Source organism: Myiozetetes cayanensis, unplaced genomic scaffold (assembly GCF_022539395.1).
Source record: "Myiozetetes cayanensis isolate MyiCay16 unplaced genomic scaffold, myiCay2020 scf6-25, whole genome shotgun sequence".
Classification (NCBI taxonomy): Eukaryota; Metazoa; Chordata; class Aves; order Passeriformes; family Tyrannidae; genus Myiozetetes; species Myiozetetes cayanensis.
This window is the reverse complement of record NW_026087853.1, coordinates 39,010,077-39,036,491: the sequence shown is the minus strand read 5'-3', so window position 1 is coordinate 39,036,491 and position 26,415 is coordinate 39,010,077. Positions and strand designations below refer to the sequence as shown.

Below are 26,415 nucleotides of genomic sequence, written 5' to 3'. Positions count from 1 at the left end.
AATTAGTATTTATAAGATTCCACTCATAAAAATTATCTTCTTGGGAAAGCATGCTACTGTATTTAGAGCCTGTTGTGCTCTAATAAAAATGAAAATTAAAAACAACTTTCCAATTCCAGTTCCTATATAACAATGATGTGTCAGAGACTTCTGACAAAGGATTAGAACCTAAGGAAATAATCCTTTTAGGATATTAAAATAAAACTAAGGATCAAAGAACAAAAGTAACAGGTAGCTACAAGCCCCTGCAGTGTTTGATAAAAATAAGCAAACATTACAAATATTATTCATGGTGTATGCAATGCATCCTTTATGAAGACTTAAGATAGTATTTAAAGCAGAATTCTATATGTTACACAAGGTGTTGCTGGTGCCTCATATGAATCAAGTACTTGCTTTTCTCTCTCAGACCTGTCTACTGTAATATATCCTAGAACACGATTTGTCTTTTCCTGTCCATGTTACTCTGGCAGTCAGCAACCATTTTACAAGGACATAATACCTCCAAATCTTTCTGCATCTGTCTCTCTTCAAATTTATAAGGTCCTACCTCATACACAGAAATTCTTATTCTTCTTCCTTTTAACTTTATGTTATCACACTTTATCCCATTCTACCACTCTAGTATCCCAAATAAAAAATTATTGTACATTTTTCTGACTCCCATTAGAACATCCTTCTACTTTGTGACCTAAATTTTATTATAATCTATTACATTTTTGTGACGTTGTCACTACTGAACAGTCAAAATGAATAACACAAGTAATCCACCGCACTAATAGGGTGTCTCCTCCAGGCTAATATTCTTCCTTTTAGCACAAGTCCCTGTCACTTCATCCCTTCAGCTACTTCCTTTTCCAATGAATGATTCCACTTTTCATCCACCTTTCCTCTCACTCAGTACAGAACTTTCTATGCGCCAAGAAATGCTGAAAGGGAGTTTACAGATGCAGTTTCTCCCAAACTATGTTTCATTAGGAAATTTGCCTCATTGAAACACTAAGCAAACCCAGAATAATATAATACAGATAAAAAAATCTTTGACAACAGACCTGTGTTGCATTTATCTAATTTTCCATTTTTATCTACCTCTACTTTGTTAATTCTCATTTCTTCAAAATTTGTTCTCCTGCTTTGCACACTACTGTGATCAAGTCAGGACTTCTAACTATTTCTAATTCTAGCATTCATATACATCAATCCCAAGAGACTTTATCCCACTTAGTTCCAAACATTTTTAGACCATTAACTGTAAACAATTTGGAAAGCATTTCATTCATCTATAACTTTTTAATTACCTTTATTAACATACAAATTATATCTATTATTTTCTTCAGCTGGAGAACAGAAACCCATTCACAGAGCATGTATTAATGTTTTGTGTTTAAAAATATCCAAAATGAAGTTCCTTTAGTTTCCTATTCAAGCTTACTGTTGCAGGTATATTTTTTCTACCCAGAAAAACTATCCATTTCCTCTTTTTTCTGGAACAAGGATATAAAATTTGTAGTATTACTTATTTATAATTGTATAAATTTACTTCTCTTTTTCTTCTTCTATTCACATGTACAGGACATAAGTAAATATAATCATGAGACTTGCTTAGTATTTACTCCTACAAACACCACTTCCTCTTTACTACTGTTTCTTTCTGTAAACGTGTAATTTGATATCTGTATGGATTGCTCTGAGCAATTTGAGTGATTTTCTCTTCATATTCTCCCTTATAATTTTACATCAAAAAATATGGCCTGCTCATCTGACACAATCTGCAGATTATCATCAAATTTAAATTTTGTTAATGGAATTCACCACCCTTTTCAATTTCATTGCAAGTGGAGATTTATTCAATACTGAAGTCTTCAATTACCACAATTTTGGATCTTCATCACAGAAAGCTCCCTGGCAGGAAGAGATGAGGGACTTTCTTAACTATGTGAAAGCTACAGGCCCACTCATTTAATTTGGTTAGAAAACAAAATCTTAACCAACAAGAACAACCTTTGGAGAAAGATGCAGTGTGATTTATCCTTCCTGAAATTTGGCTGGAGAGGTTCTGTCACTGAGTGTGTAAGCTTGACGACTTTTCAGATTTACAGAGATTATGAAGAAAGTAAATTACTACAGGTTTAGCAATTAAAAAGCTAAGAGTCTAAAAGCAAGATTATCAGCTTGAGAAGAGTCATCTTAAGATTCATTTAGAGCACTAACAGAATATATATTATAATAGAGACAAAACATTCGAAGTTCTGGTACTACTTTGAAGCTTTCTTCAAAGTGTATTCTAAAATGCTCAGCAACACAGACTGTTTTCAGTTTAACTGCAAAAAATTTTATAGTTGAAAACAACTTTTCAGAATATTGAAATGAAACACCTTCAGAACAGAAGGGTATAAGAAACAGACAAATATTCAGAACTTCCAATTATTAATCTTGTGCCAAATTTCTTCTTCTTTAGGAAGTCAATACTTACTGATGCAATCAAAATACAGTCAAAAGGATGAACACATGTAGAATATAAACAGAGAGCTTATTAACAGTTTCAGAGTTGCTGTATTTGTAACCCAAGTACCAGCAATAAATTCCCTAAAATTACTGATGACCAGTGAAGACATGACAGAAATCACCAAACCAAGGTTGCTACTCCTTTTTCCAAGTTTCTAAGAAGCTGTGTAGCAGACAAACTGAAGAGAGAATAGTAAATGTAATTTCCCTTACAAGTCTAAGTTCAATCAGAACCATGTAGGAAAGTAATTAAGGAATGTACACACTTATTTCCTACAGGTCTCCTCCTCCATCAGTGATTCCTAACTACCACCAACAACTGAGTCTTTATCCAGAAAAATCTTGGTACCACTACTGAACAAGGTCTTAACTCTTTCATCCCCAAAGGATTTCTAATATTACTTTGTATTTTATTATATTCGATTATCTTGCTGATGTTCAAGTTGATAAAACATTACTCAGATCTTCATCCAACTGCATCTAGTTACATGTATTTTTCACTTTGGTATGATATCTCTTCATGCTTCTCTCATTTACACTCAACAGACACCAATAAATATATACACCTGGCTACAAGATTCTAGCTGCCCATTCCACAAACAAGATCATTTTGGGATATTTAAGGTTCTTCACTAAATTACTCATTATTACTCATAAATTACTCATCTGGCTTCTTTAAGAAATGAATAACATTGACAAGGACATATTCTTAAATATTTCTCCTGTCCTGCACTGACCACAAGTACTAAATTCTTTGTATTTAGTACATCACATGGTCATACTGGTGCAAGTCCAGTAAACAGAGTTAGTGAAGTCTCCATCCCTGGAATCTGGGCAAAGACTTGAGCAATCCACTCAAATTGATCCTACTTGATCAGTGGCATTGGACTAGAAGATCCCAGAGATACTTTCCAAAGTCAGCTATAATGTGATTTCATAAAATAAAGGCACTTCTACAGCTTTTGATGTGAAAAAAAAAATTCCAAAATGCATAGCATGGAAATGGTACAATGTACTTTATCTTTCACATAAATAGCAGTTATGTTTTTTTAAATCATAACTTCATACATATGAAGAACAGCTTACCCTCGCCACGACAGTAGGAAGTAAACACAACTGCATCATGGAGGTTGGGGGTTAACATGCAATTCCACTATTCCAGCAGTCAGTGAAATTAGTAACTGTTTGAAGGAAAAAAAGAAAGTCCTTTTCATTTCACATTCAAACAAAATTTTTTCACATTCTATAAAAATATCTTCCTTTTGATTTATTCTTATATCATAACAGCGAGAAAGAATCTAATGTTTAAATTTTAAAGTATCATATTTTCTGGTTGTTATTTAACTAATCATGGATTATCCACAAAGATAAATCATTCAATGAGAAAATTTTTAACTACCATCTTGCATTGTATCTAGCTTAGATACAATGTGATCAAGCAATCAAAGAATTAAATCAAAGAATATTTTAGGGTCTGTACTGATTTAATGAGTAACTTGTACAAGTCAGTCTCAGCAGGCCCCGATTTCCCTTGTTAATATTTGCCAACTTCAAAACTATGTTTGAAGTTGATTCATTAATATTTACAGATACTATCAAATTTGCAGCTGAGTGATGTTATACAATTTGAATGCAAGATATAAATCTGCATAATCAATTAAAGCAATTCAGCCATTTAGCAGTTTTGTCAAATAATTGTTTCCCCATCTCTAAGCATTACTCCCTGATCAAAATAGCAGTCTAACTTACACATTGAAAAAAAAATAAAAAACCAAAAATCCAGGATATAATGTTTATTTTTAACCTTAATATTTATAAAATGAGTATAAGAATATCCATGTATATTCTTTCATATATGTTATAATTTATAAAAATTACATGTTAACTAAACCATGTAAAGAAAATTAATTTTCTTGCAATCAAAATATTAAAAGTCACTAGAATAGTCATCTAATGTAACTGGAGAAACTACAAATCCAGAGACTTGAAGAAAACAAAATACAGATAAATTGAATAGCTCGTTAAAAGTATTTCATTGCAGAAGAATACAACTCCCAAAACTTCAAGAAAATTACTGCTCTATTGCAGAAAAACATAAGCTCTCTCCATAACTTCTTAAACCCAAAACACAAATTATCTCTCAAACAAAATCCTTCTTTGTTCATTTTAGCATTTATTAGAGACCACACACATATTGTTCCAAGCCCTGTTTTTTGTGAATTGTAGTAAGACCTTTAGAATCATAGACTGTTAAGTGCTTGGAACGGACCTTACATATCATCTAGTCCCAACTCCCCCTGCCAAGTGCAGGGACACCTCTGACTACATCAGGTTGCTCAAGGCCTTATCCAACCTGCCTCTGAACACTGCCAGTGTTGGGGCATCCAAACTCCCCTGAGCAACCTGTTCCAGTGTCTAACCTCAGTCACAGCAAAAAATTTCTTCCTAATATCTAATCTAAATTTCCCCTCTTTCAATTTGTATCCACTGTCCTATCACTACAGTTCCTGGTGAAGAGTCCCTCTCTGGCTTCCCAGTAGGCCCCCTTCAGGTACTGGAAGATTGCTATAAAGTCTCCACGCAACCTTCTCCTTCTCCAGGCTGAATAGCCCCAACTTTCTCAGCCTGTCCTCATAGGAGAGGTGCTCCAGTGCTGTTATCAACTTTGTGGCTCTCCTCCAGACCTGCTCCAACAGTTCATGTCCTTCTTATGTTGGGGACACCACAACTGTACACAGTACTCCAATGGAGTATCACAAGGGCAGAGTAGAAGGGCAGAATCACTTCCCTCAACCTACTGGCCATGCTCCTTTTGATGTCTCTCAGGATTAAGTTGGCTGTCTGGGCTGTGAGCACAAAATGCCAGCTCAAGTTGAGTTTTTCATCAAATGTGCCCTCCATTCTTTTTGACAGACAGCATTAGGGGGCAGAAGGCATTCTGCTTGCTTGTTCCCAATCAGTTTAATGCTTCTCCAAGATGATCACATCAGGTATGACCTCCTAGAGAAAGAGAGACAACTCACACTCCTTGGAGATACCCTGACTATGCTCAGGTCCAGGATTCAAAAAAACTGTGCAGTACAACAGTCAAGAAAATTCCATTACAGGAGCTTGCAACCCAATAAAGAAATTGCAGCAAGGAGCAGGCAACAGGCTGTTTGACCTTTGACATGATAGGAAAATCTTCCAGCAGATCAGAGGGCAGTGCACAGGTCACAGCTTAAAGTCACTGAAGTAACTGCAACCCAGTAAAAGCAACAGCAGATTCACAATGACAGTGCAGGTAGGGAAAAATTTGTAAAATAAAAAAAATTTCCTTTTCTTTTTTCTTCCTTATTCACTGAGTTTGCAATACTTACAATGTTCATTATCCTAACTGTTATTCTAATAAAACATCGCATTTTTTCAAATAAAAAGCATTTGGTTTCTTTTGCTGAGATAATGATAAGGAGAAAGCCTAAGCTGAACCACATCAAAATTATTGCCAACTCAGGGTCCCATGCCTCCGTAGTTACTAAATTTATTTCTACTGAAAAAAAACAAAATCAACAACAACAAAACAAACAAAACAACAAAACCAACAAAACCACAATGCAGTTAAGTATTATTACTAATCCTACTTCATCTGTATAGCTCCTGCTCAGAGATTTAAAAAATACAATCAAACCCACCAATTTAGGTAATTTTAGTATCACAGACCAAACGTTCTCAAAATTATGCCACATGAACACCTAGAGGTTCAGTTATCACAACAGCAGTGGTTCAGAGAAGTCTGCACCCATAACACTTGGGGTTTTTTAAGCTAAAGATACACACAGAACACTGACATCAAAAGATTTTAACAGAAGTTAAGAACTAATTGGAAGTAATAACTTTTCTAAACTAGATAAAATAATTACACTGACAATTACAACACATACAGTTTGAAAATACTAAGCGCTCCTTTGTTTTAGACACAGTAATAAATACAAATGCTCACCATTTTTGTAACATATTATATTTGAAAGCTTGAAAAAAGATACAGTAATTTCTATTTTTTTTACAATTGATGCAATTTTGAACAAAAGAGGGAATTGTACCTTGAAAGAAAAAGAACAGCTTACTTGTCAAATATATGCAAGATTCTCTGTCAAACAGACAAAAAGTAATTGATGATTTTTCTCTTAGAAAGATAAAAGAGTCAATTGCAGAAATAATACATTCTTCCAAGGAAATTTTATATATATATATTTATATATATATATGGACTCAATAAGCAATGGATGAAACAGTCTTCAGTTTTACAGCCCATTTTAACTACAAAGATAATACATTAACCAGAAACACAGCAAAGGGAGAAGTTATCTTTTGTCCTATCCAAACTAATGAAATGTCTTTGCAAGATAAAAATTATATTGGAAAATAAATAGGACAATTACATTATAGTAAAAGTTTGTTTTTTCTTGCTTACTTATTGTATTGACTTCATACAACCATAATCTAATACCACCGCAGTCAATGACAAATAATAAAAATTCAAACATCAAGCATGATCTTCCCCCAGAGTAGTAAGTTAATAAATTACTGATAGGCCTTGTGGAAACCTCATTCCAAAATGAAAATACAAAGAATGAGAATCTTTGGAAGCAATGAAATAATAACAGACTATGGAAGTTACAAGGACGTAACTTGTATTAAAAAAGAAAGAATTTGTGACATCGAATTGCTTCTTACACTTGCAAACAAAGGCATAACAAAATCTGGGGATTAGGAGTTCAACCTAGATAAATTCTGTTCACGAGAAATGGGAAAGTAGTTCCTAAACACATAAGTGTAAAATAGATAAAAGCATCAGCCACTGAAACAGATGCTTTCATTAAGTAATGGATTCTCAGTTACTCATTCCCTTTTAATTGAAGCACCAGAAATGCTTTCAAAAGCCTGTAGTAGTTCAATCAAGAGGTTGAAAAGAATTGGGTTTTCTGCTCTCCATTAGTCATATGAGAGCTGATGAAAAGGTGCATTCCTTTTATAGCAGAACTTAGAACTTATTATGTTCTCAATAGATCACCAAACTTAATACTCCTGATTCTGTGAAATACTTCTGGAAACCAGTAAACCTCTACCATAAAGAAGGCCAATCTATTTAGCCTATCCAACTGCACGTCAAAATTTTAACATCATCAATAACCACATAGTACAGCACATATCCTGAAAAGATAAAGTGCTCAGAAGTTTCCCCGAACAAGACTTGGTGGAACACCCTGGTGAATGTCACTGCTGTTTCAGTAGCTGGGGATTTCTATTAACCAAGAGCTCCTGTGTCAGCATGTCCCCACTGCTGGTCACATGATGTAACTCTAAAATGTGAGCTGCATTTACAGCTCATGTAAGCTACAGATTTGCCAACACTTCTCTAGAAAAACAAACCCCAAGGCATCCTAGCATGACCTAGTCATAATGTATGCAAACACGTTTACTCACTAATCTTTCAGACTACCTTTCTGCCACAACAGCCAGACTTCTGATTTTTTTTTTTCTCCAAAAGCCACAAAAAGCCCAATACAAAAAAAAAAAAATAAAAAAAGGCTATTGCTTTCCAAATTCCTCTTGGATTACGCTGAACTTCTCAATAGAAGCTAAAAGAAGAACGTTGTTGCTTTTCTACCATTTAGAATAGGCAAAAGTAAGGTAACACCTTTCATCCTGCATGTGATGTGGTTCCATAATTAAGAAATTCACAAAGTAATGAGATGTTCCCTTACACCCAAGGTGTTACTTTGTTCCACAATTTTGTATTAGAACCCAAATTTATCAGTATCAGACATACAATGTTTGTTTTCTGTTTCAGTGTTCTTCTGAGACCAAAGTACAGCTGTCTCTTCCACTTGGGGAAAATGCAGCTTATGGTCATCAGAATAATCTCGATGCCTTGGGAAAGGAACAGAGTGAGACAAAAAGCAATGGACAGCCTTAAGCTAATATTTGATGTTTCCATTCTTACTGGTATTTAAGTTCTCCACTAAATCTTTTCCATTAGCTTCCCTATGTCATTCCTTAATGGCTGCAAACATCAGAAGCAAGATCAGAGGTGAGATCTCTCTTCTTTTAGCTGGCATCAAAGCAACATGCAAAAATCTAATAACCAAGAAACTTAACATCAGTCTGTTCACAACTCAGCTGGATGTTTATAAATCAAGATGAAAAACAGGCAGATGAGAGAGCTGCTGAGTTTGTAATAGTTATGCAAAAATGCATGACACTTGGCGGCCATAAGAAAACTGAAGTGCTATTTGCAACAAGGAGGTTTTGCAAAATCAAAGCATAGTCAAGACTATATGGTTTTCAGACGCTTGAAAAAAAGAGTCACAGAGCTAAAAGCCTTTCTTCTTATACGTGGTAGGTTTGGAGATTTGACAACCTGGTAACAAAAATGTCAGAATACAGTTTTGAGTGGGCCACATCAGGGAAAGAATGTCAAATGTGATCATTATCCAAATAATCAGACTTGCTTTGTATCACCATTTTCTAGTTTAAATTGACTGTGGTTTATGCAGTGTTTGTATTAGAACAAGATAAATTTTACCAAGGATTATAAATACTAATATTGTTATATGATAAAGAAGTATTTGCCTTAACTTTAATTCCACTGTGCCACAATATATGGATCTTAACCTGTAAAAATTCCCCTTGGGAATCCAGTTTTCTTCTTCATAGATAGAAAAGTTTTACTTTGGTACACAGAACTTTAAATGCTACAAAGCACAAAAAAACTCTGTATCTAATAAGCTAATTCAAATATGGAAAGTAGTTTATTTGCATTAGCATATAGGTTCATGCTCTCTAATTACATTGGTTTACAGCTTTTGTAAAGCTCCATGCCACCAAAACTTGATTGCTTTCCGCGTATGATTCTCACCGTGACCATGGCTCACATGTACCACTCATCTAAGATCTATTCATTTATTTTAAAGTGAAGGAACTGAAAAACTCAAACTATTTTGTACAATAATGAGGCTATGAATAAAACAGGACTGTGGAAGTTGCAAGTCAAAATGTCACATAATACTGTCAAAGCCTTTTCCTCTCAAAATTGGTGTGACATTACTAAGGGAAAATGACAGAGGAGTTTAAAACTTACTGAGTTTAAAACATCTTTGAAGGTATTAGCTTCTTGTTTAACTCCTTTTATATCAAGTATTAAGTTTACACTATTGCATTTGGAAGTAGGTAGCAAGAGTTGAATTCTGCAGATGCACATCATCTAAATTCTCTGCTGAAGAATTAGGGACAATCTTTACAAAACTAAGTCTTACTGTATCAATGCTAATATAGATTAAATATACTGTAGAGCAAATAAGTTTTACTTAAGACCATTTTCTCTCATACTCTCCTTTTTATGAAGAGCAGCAGCAAACCGCAGACAGAAGTCATAACGTGTGACCAGTCATATGAAACCAGAGAAAGATGAGGGACTATCACACAACAGAGACATTTCTACAGAAGAAATGTTATAAAAGATGTTTGGATGGTAAACTAAAACGTGAAACGTAACTTTTTACCTGCAGCTTATAAAATGATCAGTATCAGAGCCTAGAGGAAACAAACCTGTTACAGGACACATTTTGACTGTAAGTGCTCTAATCAGAGAGTTAGCCATTTCTCATTAAAAATTCATTTAAAAATCACAAAATTAAGTTTAGTAAATGTAGTAATTACTACGCTCTACTACGAAATAATAAAGCATTCCTAGCACAAACATAGTTAAAGGCTCCAAAAAGCAGTCTATTCAGAAAACAAAATCAAAGAAATTTTGTAATTGTCTATGATTTTTCTATCCTAATGAAATCTGTGCAAATCAACATTTGGTGTTCATGCTTTAATTTACAAATATACACCACTTCATGTGTACAAGTACTATTTAAAGCACAGGCAGACTGCACTTTTCAAAACAGTGTAATACATAGAAGTGCTCACAGTATGTCACGTGCTGCTGCTAGTTTAATTCAGTCCTTCTGTATTCAAAGGACTTACTGTTCCTGCTTTGCACCCCTAACTTAGATCCTGATCCTGCAACTGGCATTCCCACTAGCACCCATACATATCCAAAGTGTCAGCTGCAATCAATACAGGAGAGTTCTCACAGAAACAAAACAGAACCCCATACTACCTATGTGATTTTACACATTTTCATTTTTTAAAAACTGGTCTGAATTATTTTTAATCTTTCCAAAATTATATTCAGTCATCAATTTGGAGAACTATTCATGTTTCCTTTTTTTTTTTTTAAATTAAATATATTTGTGTAAGTGATGTCAAATAAAAAACTATTTACTAAATACACTTATTAGAGGGAAAAAAAACACAGAATACCAACACTACATTCCCAGTGCAATAGTGCCTGACCTATTTTCTAATCACATTATATAGAGTAGAAGATTGAGATTGCCAAAACATCAGAGGCTTCATTTAAAATATAAGTAATCATAAAGAATTATATTTCAAGTCTGTCAGAGATTTTAAAAAAGGACACTGATATACTAAAACGTGTTTTCAAAGGTCAGAGAACAATACATGCCTTAAATTCTAAAAATTCTTAATGTCTGCTATTCAAATATCCCAGAACTGTAGTGCATGGAGAAACATAATCTGAAAATTAAACAAATAACACTGATAAGTGGTCACTCATTTTCTCCCCCTGCTCTATCCATCACCACACAATACTACCAACATAACCAGCAGTGGAATTCTTTCTTTAGAAATGATTTCTTATGCTCAATTGAACTTTTCAGATATACCAGTTCAACAGTTTTTGTCTGCTGCATATACATACGCTTTTATAGAGACTGAATCAAACAGCCACCAAAACTCCAACTGCATTTTACAACTCTGTACACAATTGTAAATTGCAAATCTGTAAAATACAACTTGTATTTTACAATCTTTTTCTCAACCTGCATAACTTGCAAACATTGACTTGTAAATATCTAATCATATCATAAATATCTAATCATATCAAAATATCTAATCATATCACTACAGTATCTCAGATGCAATTCTAACTCTGTCTCTTCTGCTCATAGTTAATTCAAACTTGATATAAATCTAAATAATCAGGGACCACATACATCTGCTGTTTTTTCATAAAGGCGCCAACTTGAAATGAAATGTAATACTAATATGAACACATTTGTACACTGGATCCAGCAATAATAATAATATCATCTGACTGAAAATCAGATGATTATTAAAATAACATTAAATAAATATTTAATATTATTATTAAAAGAATATTAAAATAATAATATCATCTGAATTAAAAGTAGGTTTATGGTCTGTTAAGCCACCTTTTCAGGGGTTGATTAATTCCACATAAATGACTACAAGACTGTTATTTGGAGTAAAGTCTTAGCCTTCTTTACGCACCTTAATAGCTTGAATGGCAGAAGGAATGTTCACAGTGAATTTCTTTCAGAAAATGTGTAAAAAATTTGTGATAACATTTCTTCTTTTTAAATTTTAAAGTGTTAAATTCCTTCATTAAACTATAACATGGACGGTAAATGAGAATGCTGTGCATTTTCATTTTTACTTAGAGCACCACTACTAATTATTTCTGATTGCTGTCTGAGCTGTCACTACCACAGTGTTTGTTCAATACAAGTGAATGTTAAGGTTTTTGCTATGGTAATGTAATGCTTTAGCTGTTAAAAATATTTACAGGTCTGGTGGCAAGATATTCTACTTCACAGTATGGTCATCAGTCTTCAGAAGCATAGTGATCAGTTTTCACATATCAGGAGGTCACAACTAAAAAAAAAAAAAAAAAAAAGAAGCTACCCAAATATGACAGCCAGATGAATTTTGCTATCTATTTACTAAATACATTTCAAATGGATAATAAAGATAGCAATACTAAGGAAAAGACAGTAAAGAGAAATGTAAACACACAAAATCACAACATCCTACTACAGTAGTTAACAGTAAACTAGGGTGGGTTTTTTTAGCTAATGATTTTCAGAAACTTATTTTCAAATATTATATATATTTAGCAAAATATTTTTGTTTTCTTTCAGAAAAAAATGGAGTGGTGGGCATATAATTTATGCCCATATAAACTGTTACTTGTTATTTCAAAGAAATATATATAACATTACAAAAAGTTTCCTTAATGACATATAACAAGGACCAGTACTTCCTACTTTTATACAGTATTACTCTAAATGTTTAGTAATACATTTCATAAGATTCCTCTATCCAAAAATTGATAGAAGAGAAATTACATACACTGAGTTTATCTCACTGTGATTTACACAGGTGGTTCCAGAGAAAAATAAATTATTTCAGATCCAAACTTAAGCTTGGGAATCTTTATACATTTCAGTCATACACAAGTACTTAAACTTTTTAAAAACATGCATGCAGTGGAACACTTATTTTAAATATACCAGACAGTGAGCTTATTAAACACCATCTACAAACTCACACAAAGTCTTAGTTTTTCTTGAACTAGAAACAAACCTAAAGCAGTACTTTGACACTTGTTATACCTAAACCATAACAAATTGAACCAAAGTGAAAAACGTGCTGGTTGCTCTTTAAGCATACGTACAACAGCATCTGTCAAATACAGAACAAGACGGAGGGTAGGAATGTGGTGAAGATGGTGGATGTTGTGTAAAAACTTCATTATTACCAATTTCAGTTTTATGTTCATGGAACGTAAAATAATTTTTTTAGTCTTTTTACATAGTATTCCAAAAATGCTTCCAGATACTGTACTGAGTAAGATAATGCTACCTGCACAGGTTCATTTATTACCAGATTTTTTTTTATTCATTACCCAATCACAGGAAGACCTCTTCCCAAATTGCAATATGTACTCATTTCTAACTTCCTTCACTCCCTATCTATGTTAAAGAAGTGCACAAAAAATGGTAATTGAAATGTAAACATTATGCCAAGATTATTTAGAACCAAATATAACATTAAAGTTTCCTATATAGATTCTCCTCAGAAAACTCAAGAGACACTTTTTTCCAGATAATTTATTCTTATGATGAAATACACATGATCCAGCACAGTAGGATAAGATGAAACCTTGCATTACACTGTTTCTATTATGAAAATTAACAATATATTATGTTTTTTCTATTCCCTTGTGGGGTTACAAATTCACAAAAAAGTTTGTGTCTCTTTTCCCAGAAGAATTTCATTTTTCCAAAAGTGATTGTTGAAAAGCCTTGCCAAAACCAGGCAATTTAATTATAGTTTATTGATCAGCTCACCTTTACATTAGTTCTTTTTCAATGCACCATTCTTAAATACATATCAAATAACTCTTTTCACAGTTGCTCCAGATTTGCTTGGCACAGGAGTTAAACTTAACATATCTTTTACATCAAAGACCAGCTTCAAAATTCTTTCAAAATAAGGTTCTACTAAATATGATACCTTCTAGTTTTCTGATACAGAGACTAATATAAGCAATAGTTACACAAGAAAGTCAGTTCTGTGTATACAAATGAATAGAATTTGGTCCTAGTACCGAAGTATAGTCAATTAAGATTAAATAATGAAATAATTAAATAATAGATGAAATAACCTATGAAAGAATTCTGTTTTCAGGGAGAAGTGGGGGCCAACATTTCACAGTGCTGTTGAGAAAGGTTTCCCACACACAATACAGACTTTTGGAACAGTTTGGCATAAGGATTTTTTGTTGTTGGGGCTTTGGTTTGGTTTGAGTTTGGGGTTTTCTGTTACCTTGATTGTTAGTTGGTTTGGGACATTTTAATGTTTTAAGTGTTAAGCTTACTCTTCTCTCCTGCCCCATTCTCTCAGATTTTCTTTGCTTGATGAAAAAAGAAAGTGTATTATAGACCAAACTTAATGTCAGGATATAAATAAAAAGGCATTAAACAAAATAAATCATAATAATCACACACCATCAAAACGTCCTTTACATATAGTTCTGATGATTCTAGAAGCAAGGATCATTAATTTAAAACACTGAAGAGACTTATCAAGAAGAAAATGGGGGAAGGGGAACCAACTTATTCTGACAATAAATAAAGAAAAACATTAGGTTCCTCCAAACATTTTTAATCAGCTCTACCAAAATTCTCCCAATTGTTGCATTTGATATTAAAAAATAAAATTTTAGTGATTATATGGTTCTTAGCTTGTTATAAAATAACTTGTCTTCCCTGTTTGCTTAGGAAAATATATTTTTATGTTTCATTTCTTAATCTTGTCTAATTAAATGACATGTGGAGAAAGATAAAAATACTCCTACATAGCAGAAAAACCTAGAACCCTCTCCACAATTTGACTGCATAAACTGGTCCAGAGGAATAGAGGGAAAGAAACGGTAAATTCTTCTTGCCTTGAAGAATACTTAACAGTCACACTGAGAAATCCAGCAGCTGAAGAAAGATAACCAATTCATAAACACAACAATCTTATTAGATGAAAGAAACACTTGACTAGTCATCATAACATGCCAGGAATTAGACAGAAATAAAAAATACTTTCAGAATTAAGCTCAGTACCAGCATAAATCACATTTCAGAAAAAATAATGTAGGTGTGAAGAAAAGAGAAAACCAGAAAAAAAATTTGTTCATACTATGACCACTAAAAAGAAAATAAACCAAAAATTATAAATCAGTCCTTTTCTGTGTGCTCATAGGAGCATAACATGCTCCTAACATCTCTAAAGGAATGGCACAGATTAAGATACTTGGAATACAAGATACTAGCAGAAGTCACTGGCAATGACTTAGAGAGTGTCTATGTGCAAAGGGCATGCAGAAGTATGGATGTATTAAATTGCATTAAAGTCCTGATTATTTTCTACATCAAGCTACAAGTTATTTCTTCTGATGCTTCTTTACAGCCTGTTTTGAGTCTCATTATATACAGACCTGGAGAAAATCCATAGACTCTAGGAAATCACACAAAACCTACTCATTATATTTGACATTCACTTGGAAAAGATCTCATCCCCTCTGCCACAAACTCCATCTCTAGATGATATGTTTACAACAGTTACAGTTACTAAATTATGGAAAAGTTGATGCAAAGGAATAAATGGCAATAAGCAATAAGCAATCCTTTGATATGAGGCAAATGGGAAAACCCCCAAGTACTGCCAAATTTGAGGGATTTGCGGAGTTCAAGACTGAAAGATCAGTGTTCCAAAAAGGCATGTGGAAGAAAAACACTCAGAATGACAGGTGGAGAGTTTATGCTACTAAGATACTCTCTAAAGCCTCTAGAATTCAGGAACTACATTCCACTAATTTTCTGAGCAGAGATGGAGTTTTCCTTCTTCTTGACCTTGCTTCATGCTTTGATCCCTGCTCTAGTGAGGCATCAAAACATTAATCCACTTTAACATATGTTGCTGTAAAATGCTCCCAAACTCAGAGATTATTTTACAATGGTCACATCCTAACAACAATCTCTAGAATACTATTCTTGTACTTAACAGTCAAAATTAAATATAAGCTGGTTGTTGAAAAATCTAGGATTGGTGGAATAGTTCTGACTTAGTGATTTTGTAGTATGTTCAGAGTACATGTACATGCCATTACTTTTGACTTAAAGTCAAAACATTCTCAGAAATATACCATTTCAAATACATTATGGAGTGTTGATGTAGAATGAATGTTCCATTTTCAGTTTTTGCAAAACAATTTCCAAAGTATCAGCATTAACTTTTCCCATCCACCAGAGATTAGTTATTCGGATTCATCATACAAATCACTTTATATCAGAACACATTTTAAGAATGTATTAGTTAACAGCAACAACTATTAACTGAAAAACAGAGATTCCAGCTTTGTGCAAACTAGTTTTCTGGAATATCCCAGGAAAAACAGAATACAACATTATAAAACAGTAAGAAAACGTGGAGATGAGCAGACTGAAAACAATTACATGAATTGTTTGAATGGAACCAGGGGGACAAAATTAGCGTAAACATCTTTTCTCTGAAAGTTAACATAGAAATTGTTTAGTAACAGAGAAATACAAAGATCATAAAATATTTTTAGCAAAATAACTTAAGAACCTATTCTAATAGCATGGCTACACTGGAAATTATTTTTTTTTCTGGAAAGTATTAGTTGTCATACCACTGCTAACAGCGGCACATCACTTGTTTTGTAAATATTCTGACTCCTGTTCACAAAATCTTGTAACCACAGAGAGGTGTAAAATACTGTTGAACTTTCCAGAGCCTTCTTTATCACTAAGATACAATTTATATGAACTGTTTTACAATGCTCTGTGATATGCTAATCAGGAAATTAAGAAAAATCAAGAGTCCACTTCCCACAACTTCATTAGCGGATTTTTAGTATCCCTCTTATAAAATACCTGTGGATCATCACACCAGTTTTCATTCTGCCACCCTCCAGAAGAAACATGAATTCTTCTCAGATGAGTGTTACGTACATATAACAACAGCATACAAAATTTTTCCACATTTGTTTGACTTCCACAACTACCAAACCACACTGAAATGAAGACAAGATAATCAAGGAGAAAGGACGCATGGTACAGATGATGCACAAAAACCACAAACTGCTGCAAGCATTCACTGACCACCTGCACAGTGCTCAGTGGTGCTTTTGGATCTGTGGAAAAAAAAGCACCAAGTTATAAATTCATTCACTCTTCTAGTTACAGGACAATCAGTAATCTCCTTGCACCCTTCAGATTATGTTCATGCCAAACACGACTGCACATTACACTGACAACAAAATCAAAGTCATTTGACATTGGTTCAAAATGGAAAGATTGCCCTCCAGAAATTTGCAATCCCAGACTACTATCAGTCACCAGATCATCTGCTTCAATGAAAATATACAGTAAATAGCTATTATCACATATTAAGAACCACTGAAAACATGACCTTCTGCCCAGCATTACAACTGTAACATGCAGGAAAAAAAATATTTTAAGACCACAGAATTTCTAAACTGTGATGAATCAAGAGAAGAGAGACCTAAGGCGGTTCTGCCTTCCTAAGCCAATCGTAAGCAAGAGGTGAAAGAAGTTCTTTTGTATGGTTTAAAAAAAAAAAAATGGCTAATATAGTTAGGAATTAAGTTGCAAAAGCGATCTCTTAAAAACGGAACTTTGTGAAAACATTTTCGTATTTCTTGCAGATGCACATGATCAGTGACAGAATTGCAAGGCCAGCATTCATTCAGCAGGATTCTATGATTAGCCTGACAGGTGAAATTCTACATACTGTCTAGAGAGTAGAAAGGAGTAATACAATTACTGCATAAGAAGATGGAACATGATGCTTGAATATGCATTTGGCTGGCTGAAAAGGGGATAGTAATGCCTTGAGACAAGAATGGATTTCACATTGTATTTTACATAGTACTTGTGACAAAAATGTTACCAATAATATGCTGACTCTGGTAAGGGTATATTAATACCCTGTTGGCAGAGGGGAATATGGTACCAAGAACTGATCTGGGATTCCTCTATAATAGTCTGTAACAGCCTTGTTCCCTGAGTCAGAAAATGAAGTCTCTGTTCCATCTGCAAGACCAATGGCAATCTTTTCTTTCTTTCCATCTTATTTGAATATTCTATCATATTGTCTTGTTGCACTGACACTAATATGTCATGACTACCATCTTTACTTGCCAAGTACCTTTCTATCAGCAGAGAAGCTCAGAAAATTATTATCTAAGCTATGTCTTCCCTTCTAATCAAAATAAGATTTTCAGGTGTCTGATACCTCAACCAAAGGCTACTGATGGAAAGCACAGATTTATTTTGTTCACGTAAAACAAGGAGGAATGTGGGGGAGAACACAAATACATTTTTCCTAGGAGAATCTGAATTAGATCAGTTTGTTTCACGAGTGGTTTGTCACCACTCTCCAGAGAACTGTAAATCATTCATCATAGCTTGCTTACAGATACTAAAAGGCTGCCAGCTGAACTGTTGAGTAGTTGAAGATACAAATGTAGACACAGTGCACTAAAAATGGTCAAAATTTTAGAGGCAGTGGTAATTATAGCTGCTGTATGATACTGAAGTCAATCATGGCAAGAATTACAGCTCAGCTCCAGTATGATCACACCTTGAATAGTGTGTTCAGTATTGGACCCACTACAAGACAGACATTGAAGCGCTGGAGTGTGTCCAGAGAAGGACAGCAAAGCTGGTGAACTACTTAGGGAACAAAACCTATGAGGAAAGGCTGAAGGAGTTGGGGCTGTTTAGCCTGGAGAAAAGGAGGTTCAGGGGAGACTTTATCAGGCTCTACCACTACCTGACAGGAGCAAGGTGGAGGTCAGCCTCTTCTCCCAGGTAACAGTTGCCAGGACAAGAGGAAACAGCTTCAAGTTGTGCATGAGGAGGCTTAGATTGGCTAATGAGGAAAAATTTCTCCCATGAAAGGGTTGTCATGCATTGGAACATGTTCAAGTAAGTAGTTGAGTCTCTATCCCTAAAGGTATTTAAAAGACATGTTAGGAACAGGTTTAGTGGCAGACCTGGCAGTGTTAGGTAAATGGTTGGGCTCTACAACCTTAAATAAATCTTTTCCAACTTAAATAATTCTATGATTTGACAGCATGGAAAAGGCATCTGCTCAAAACTTTACCAAAACAATACATAAAGGGAAAAAAAAAGAAAAAAAGAAATCAAAAATTACATATTTCAGTTTACCACCCAAATCTGGCTTAAAAATCAGTTAGTTTGGCCAGCTAATTACTACCTTACTTTCAAAGAGTACTTCAGATCTCCAACACATTTTATTTTTATGGCTTTCATTGTGACATGTTTTTGATTGCAATTAATCGCTTTTATAGTACATAACCAGAATTTCTACCTGGTTGCCAGAACACAATAGCTTATCCAATTTCATGGAATTTTTATCACCTAGTAGGTATTTAAGATGCCTTTGAGAGCTAGTTCTTTTCTTTCTTTTTCTTACCACATATTTAGAGCTACAACGAGAACATGTTGCCAGGGAGGGAAGGAGAATGTTCTTGTGGCAGCTTGACATAAAAACAATAAATACAAGCTACGCCCCTGAACTCACTTAAGCCAGTCCTCAATCCTCATCCAAAGAATTCTTGCTTTCTCTAAGCGTCTGTATCTTCTGGTACACCACCTTTCCGTGAATTAATTTTTGTGTGTGTTACTATGGTACTCTCAGTCTTGAAAGAAATCCACTTCCATGTAATAATGATCCTAATGTATTCCACGCAGGGATAGCATGAAACTGCATCAGAAAGTCAAAACCATAGACAGGAGCATCCACATTTTAGTTAATATATTTTTCTCTTCTGGTAAAAGTCACCTATCACCCAAATTTTCATTTGTTTCTTGGTTCTCTTCTTGTATAACTATGATATACACAGAGGAATTTGTGACAGGTGGCATGTACTTTCTTCTGCCCACTGGAAGGAGAAGAGGCAATAGACACCATGCAGAACATAACAAATTTCAGCTCATTAACAAAAAAAAATAAAATTGAATTATGATAATTGTCAAACACTGGAGTTGGTCTCAGATAACATGAAACCTCCATTCCTGGAAGATACACAAAAGCAGAGTTGAGCAAGCTGCTCTGACCGGAGCTGCTATTGAGGGGCTGAACTAAACGGAAATCCTCTCCAGTCAGCAAGATCCTACAATTCACACATGCTGAAAATAAATCTGTGCTGTTTATGTTACCCAGACTGAAGCACAAAAAAGTTTTCCAAAACACACCGGTTAATTTTAAAGATAGCAGCTTGATTCCTATCATAGCAACCGTTAGGCAATCGAAATGGTGAGGAACATCAGTGAAAGATTATTTCACAAGACAAGGAATATGGCATCTCCAGAGTGAACCAACATTAGAAAGACACTTTTATTCATTTACAAAACAATTTTGTTTAAATACTAGATTAAGCTTTACCAGCAAAAGTGCATTTTGAAACAAAGACATGCAAAGCTAACATAAGTGTTACTCCTAGAAGCAAGATGTTGCATTGTGAGCTTCACTACAATTTTTCCTATTTCAATAAACTAGGTTTGAATTATAGACATATCAAAAGGAGTTTTTTAATAAAAAGCCCATGTAAGTTCAGCCACTTACAAGCCTATTTTTATGTAGTATGAATGAAGGCTAATTGCAGAAGTTACAATGCTTTCTGAAATTTTTATTGAATTGATCATTGAAATCCAAAGATCACTGAAACTTTTTCCTATTTTTTTGCATCAGAAGCACATGTTCCCCAAGGTAATGCACATCTTTTAGTAAAACCATTCAAGAGATTCAAACACGTTAAATGAGAGAATCAGAGAGAATGAATAATTCCCAAATAAATTGCTCAATTAGTTAGTTACCAAACATGTCTATTATCAGGTCTCACCAATTTCCTTTCATATGGATTAAAGTACAAGTCTTCATAACTTCTCAAGTAACATCTCAATAGAACAAGCTTCTTAAATCTCTAAAATGAAATACACTCTCTCAGACTATGAACTCATAGAGTTTTTCTAAACTTCTTCTTAAGACTATTTCTGAATAGTCTTAGGAACTTCAACCTAGCTGTAATGTACACACCACAGCCCCTTAATACTGCATACATCAGATATACCTCCCTTACATCCCTTCTAGTGGTTGTGTTATTCAAAAATATTGTCTGTAACCTGTAAGTGCAATCTACAGTATTAGTCTCCAGACCTGGAATCACACATTTCGTTCTATCCAAATACAAGTTTTTCAAGTTCAACTTGCAAAGCAATTTAACAGTTAGTGATCTCTTTCTATCAAATTTAGAGATTTATTAGGAGAAATGTATTCTTCCCAAGAGCTAGCAAAGGCAATGACAAAGAGCCTCCTGCCATAAGGGAGACTTCCTTAGGGTTTGAAAGTTCCCTGCTTACTGACAGTTTTTGCATTCATTAACCAATTTTAATACAGTTGACAAGAGTTACAACAAATATGCTTAGGAAAAATCAATCTGACTAAAAGACTGTACCATTAGGATCAATTTCAAGTGAATCATCCCATAATTCACCTCTGTCTTGATTGGGTTTTTATACATACTGGCAAGCATCTAATTTTTCTCATTCCCTTTAGATTTGGTTTATTTCAACATTTGTTTAAGAACAAAAGTAACAAAAAAAATCCCACCAAGACTGAAGTGCATAAAGAATTAAAAGACAATTTTCCTAAGCTAACAGGTTCTTCCAATTTCAGAGGCATTTATTAGCCACTATTTAACATAATGCAAACAATAAAGTACAGAATTATTAATATAGTATAATCATGTCATTAAAAAAGAGCAAAGCCAAAACAACTGCAGAATACTTCTATATTGTAGCTGTTGCCTTGACATTTATCCTCATATTGTTCTTCTCTCCATGACAATTACAATTTCTTTCTTCATATTAAACATAAAATGGAAAAAAAAAAAAAAAACCTGTGACATAGATCCTCATGTATTTAACTGCAGGAACTTGCAAAGCAAGAAATATTGCAGACAAAATAGACTCCTTGCCTGGCTATTTGCTCTGATCTTGCCTCCTTAAGCAATTTGTCAACACATAGGTTTAGTTTAATGTAACAGACTAATCACAGACAGCTTAAAAGGTATAGATTATCAGTGATGTTTGAAATTTGATTTTTCAGGCACTATAAAAATAATACTAACTTAGAGCCAAATAATATCCACTGGGTTTTTAAAAACCACCTTTTTTTTTTTTTTCAAATTTTCAGTCAGTGTTTTACATTTGGACTATTTAAGTTTAAAATTATAGCCATTCAAAATAAAAAGTTGGTTCCTCCATTGGAAGAAAATATTTAAGCTAAAAAAAATTTAAAATAAAAAACATTGCTTTCTGTATAAAGAATTCTATGCTGCTTCTCAGCATCTTTTGCAAAAAGTTGCTCTCCCTATGCTCCACTCACAAAAGAGATAGACAATTAAGGGGGGGGGGGAAGAAACAAGACCAGAAACCCCCCAAAAAAACAAAATATCTAGAAACTAGACATTAAATCATAAAAGGTAGTAAGATTATCAGAAGGTTATTAGATCACTCCTGTCCTCTAATAGGATATCACAGATGCTTTCGCATCTGAGTACATTTCATGAACTTCCAAAGACAGACATATGTTCTTCCCAGTGTATTGCAGTGCTTCATAAGCCACAATGCATTAATCTCCACTGGTAAAAATGTAAGCTCATTAGATTTTATGGTCTTCCAAAAGACCTAGAATAGCAACACTTATTCTCTGCATTAAATCAGCCTCATATTACCAACCTCTCTTGGTCTTGGATCCAGTGTTATGATCTTGGATACTATTTTCTTCTGGACTCTCCAATTTGGCAAGATAATTTTGTTTGCATGTACTAAGTGCATGGTTCCAAACTGGACATAATGACCTGTATACAGTGACTCCATTCCTAAGCTATGCAGAGAGATTTACATGGTTTTTTATGACAGCACTTCCATTTATTCATCCTGATGTGATGTTACATTTTCAGAGCTACTTTTTGTGCATAATACTGTTGATTTAAGGTCAGTGCTTAACCCTCAATCTCCTTCTTCAGAACTCTCAGCCATTTCTTATCCTGCACTCGCCTGTTTTCTTTTTCCTTAATTTAAAAGCAGTATTTTAAGTTTGCCCTTAATGGTTTGTATCCCATTTTCCCCTGACCATTCTAATGTGTCGCTTCATGTAAAATTCTAATCCAATTTTCCAACCTCTCTGCAGTGTCTCAAGTCTAGTATCATTTTTCACTGCAGTAAATGTGCAAGTCAATGGATACATTAGCAACCTCTTTTCTTGAAGAGAAAAACATGAAAGACTGCTGTTTGTGCTGCTGCATCGAAACTGACTTATATAGAAAGCACTTTTAATAAAACATATATTTCAGAGAGTCAGAGAAGCAATAAGCCATCTTTCAAGCAAGAATCCAAGCTAAATTACTATCAGAATAGAAGAGTGAACTGAAACAGAATGTTTCAGAACAAGAAACAGACTTTGCTGATCCTCAGGCAAGGAGGAAATCTGTAGCAAGCAAGCAAGCTAGATACTCCAGAACCACAGATAAATGGGTAGGGTTAATTCAGCAACATAGCCTTCTGAAAACATATTTTCCTTTTCCATCAGGAATCCTACACTGATCTATTTAGATATGTAGAAACAGTGAATATCTATCCAAGATTTTAGGTGCCCCTACAATAAATAAAACTCAAGATATACAGGCCTTTTGTGGAGATTAGTTTATCTTCAAAAGCCTATCACAGATTAATCTAACTTACATAATGCCCAAGAAAGGATAAGAAAGTATTTTAGAATGTAATAAAAAACGTCCAGTTGATCTTTCTTTTTTTAATAAACTACAAAACTGCAGTTCAGAAATGAAATGGATTAGACTAAGTGTGAAATATAGTTTAGAAAAAAATAGGAAAGCCTACCATGGAAGTGTTTGTACACGTGCAAAGAATCACAAAAAACCTAAATTAATAGATGGATTAAATACAGTTTTTCCAAGCCAGACTGTGACAGCAAAAAGTAATTCCAAATGCAGCTTGTTACGCAATCTGACAGGAAGCAGGAATCCAACACAATCCATAGATTGCATAATGAAGTAATACAGGAAAGGTATCACCTTCACCCTAGTACTAGTTACCTGTCTCAACCTACCAGCACTACCTAGATCTTACCTAGTCACTAAGCTTAAATCAGCTTTGCTCCACTGCCAGTCTCACTTAGGAGTTGAGCAATGCATACAAAAACACTGGCTTAACTAGTGCTGCAGGCACTGCAATTTATAGACCTGAACAAATCCTTTTAATTAACTTCCCATGCAGATGGAACAGAAAAGGCAAGAAGAGGTTTCATGCAGTTCTCAATCACTGTGCCTTGTTCTTCCCAAAGGTAGGAATGCATTTCTGCAGCAGGTACAACCATCATCACAGCTTACAGACAAATCAAGGTAGTGTGAACACAACATGAAGTATAAAACTATAAGTACATATGCATTCATGTAGGTTCTAACAACCAAATTCTAGTTTACAAAACTGTAAGCCAAGATACAGACAAATTATTGTATTGTGTAACATCATGTACAAGGGACCAGCCAATTCTGATTAGAAGTGAGGTTTTGACAAGTCATGCAATTCTTCATTTGTACCTTTCATTCACTTTCAGGACCCAAGGTCCTTAGAACATCATTTGAAATCCCACTTTTTTTTTTTTAACCATTCATTAAATTCTTACACTAACATAGTACTTCTAGAGTTATAACTGTATAAATAAATCATAATAATTGAGAGTACTTTAGATGTCATCAACTTGACAACCAGTACTGAAGTTGGGTGAACTGTAAAAGCATCTTATCTGCAACAAATTTGCTTGAACTTCTTGTTCAGTTGTGAAAGTTTAAGACATTTTCACAACTTTCTAATCCTTATCATAATTAAGAATTTGATCATAACAGTCTTCTCTATAGTTGCATCAAAAAAAGAATAATGTCATAACACTCTTGGTTTCCAAGTTCACACCTGAATCCATCTTTCAGTAAAGTTCATCTCATTAAGCAACTTCTCGAAATGAAGAGAGTTGCCTTTCTGCTAAGTTTTGTTTAAATAAAAAATTGTATCCTAAAAGATGAGTATTATCATACTTGCATGGACCTGTAAGAATATGAAATATTAACTTTTTAATACTTGTCACCATATGAGAAAAATCTAGCACTGGATCTGGGATATCCCAGAGCACACAATACTTTCCACCCACAACAGTTTAGTTACTTATAAGTCTCATAGAAACTTCATGGAACAGGGCTTGTGCCCGGTTTCTACAGAAGTATGGCATATCTTTGAAAAATACATGTAATATCTGCAATACAGGTGAAAAGGCTCAAAAATACTGCCAAAGAAATAAGGCCTTTGTACCTAAGATGAAGGATACATTAAAAATGCTTTGATAGATTTGTGGGGTTTTTTTAGAGATGAGAGACAAGGAAGGGAAGGGAGAAAAATTGGTGTAAGGAGAAACAAAAGGTGAAACAGATGACTGATCCAATTTAGTCAGTGATCTGACACAAAAGTGAAGGAGGTGACTCTGTTTTGCAAAGTTTGTTTTTTCAGCTGACAAGGATTTATCAACAGAAGAGCAGTTTTCAGTTGTGGATGCAACATGACAAAGAACAAGAAGTACTTACTTTAGAACAAAAATTATTGTTCAAATTAATACTTTTGGGGACTCTTCTTCCTCATTTCCATTTTGACGCATAGGTAGTTCTCTGAAAGCAGAAAAGGAAAAGGAAAAGCAGATCATTAGTTTTTATCACAGAATCAGTTTGGAAAAGACCTCTAAGATCAGCAAGTCCAGCCGTAAAGCTACCAATGCCAAGTCCACCATGTCCTTAAGAGTTACATCTACACACATTTTGTTTTAAACAAAACCTTACTTTTGGGCTATTAAGGCATGAAGTTACTGCATAATTTCATTGTCTAATTCAGAATGGCAGCACGCTACTGAACTAAGTGTTGATTCCCAGTCATTTAACAGAAAAGCAATCAAAAGCTGCACATATCAGACTCTGAAATACCAATAAATTGGCTGTTGAAAAAACTTATTTGTGAACCTGATTTCAAGGGAAGGAATAAAAGCAGGAAAGAAAAATAAATAGGAAACCAATTAAAGCAACAATAGTACCGGGAATAGGAGTGAAGAAAAGAAAATGATAAATGCTTCAGATAACTGACTTTTACTGCAATGAGAATCCTGCCAAATAAGTCTTATTTTTGAATGATAATTGATTTGATATTTCAAAAATAAGCTTCAAAAGCTGTACCATTAAATGAAGAAGGTGAACTGGCAACTCTAAATCTCTCAAAAAAAAAAAAGTCTGTGTTTTCTTTTTCATGTAATAAA

General features: G+C 34.1%; 1 protein-coding gene across 5 annotated transcripts in view; it reads right to left on the bottom strand.

Moving 5' to 3' along the window:
* FUT8 (fucosyltransferase 8) overlaps nt 1-26,415 on the bottom strand; it is a 111,097-nt gene that overhangs the window by 62,538 nt on the left and 22,144 nt on the right. For all 5 annotated transcript variants that reach the window (XM_050336389.1, XM_050336390.1, XM_050336387.1 and 2 more), the window contains exons 2-3: nt 25,700-25,780; nt 3,592-3,686 (exon numbers count right to left, since the gene is read on the bottom strand). The gene's annotated coding sequence lies outside the window, so the exon portion shown is untranslated. The remainder of the gene's footprint in view (nt 1-3,591; nt 3,687-25,699; nt 25,781-26,415) is intronic.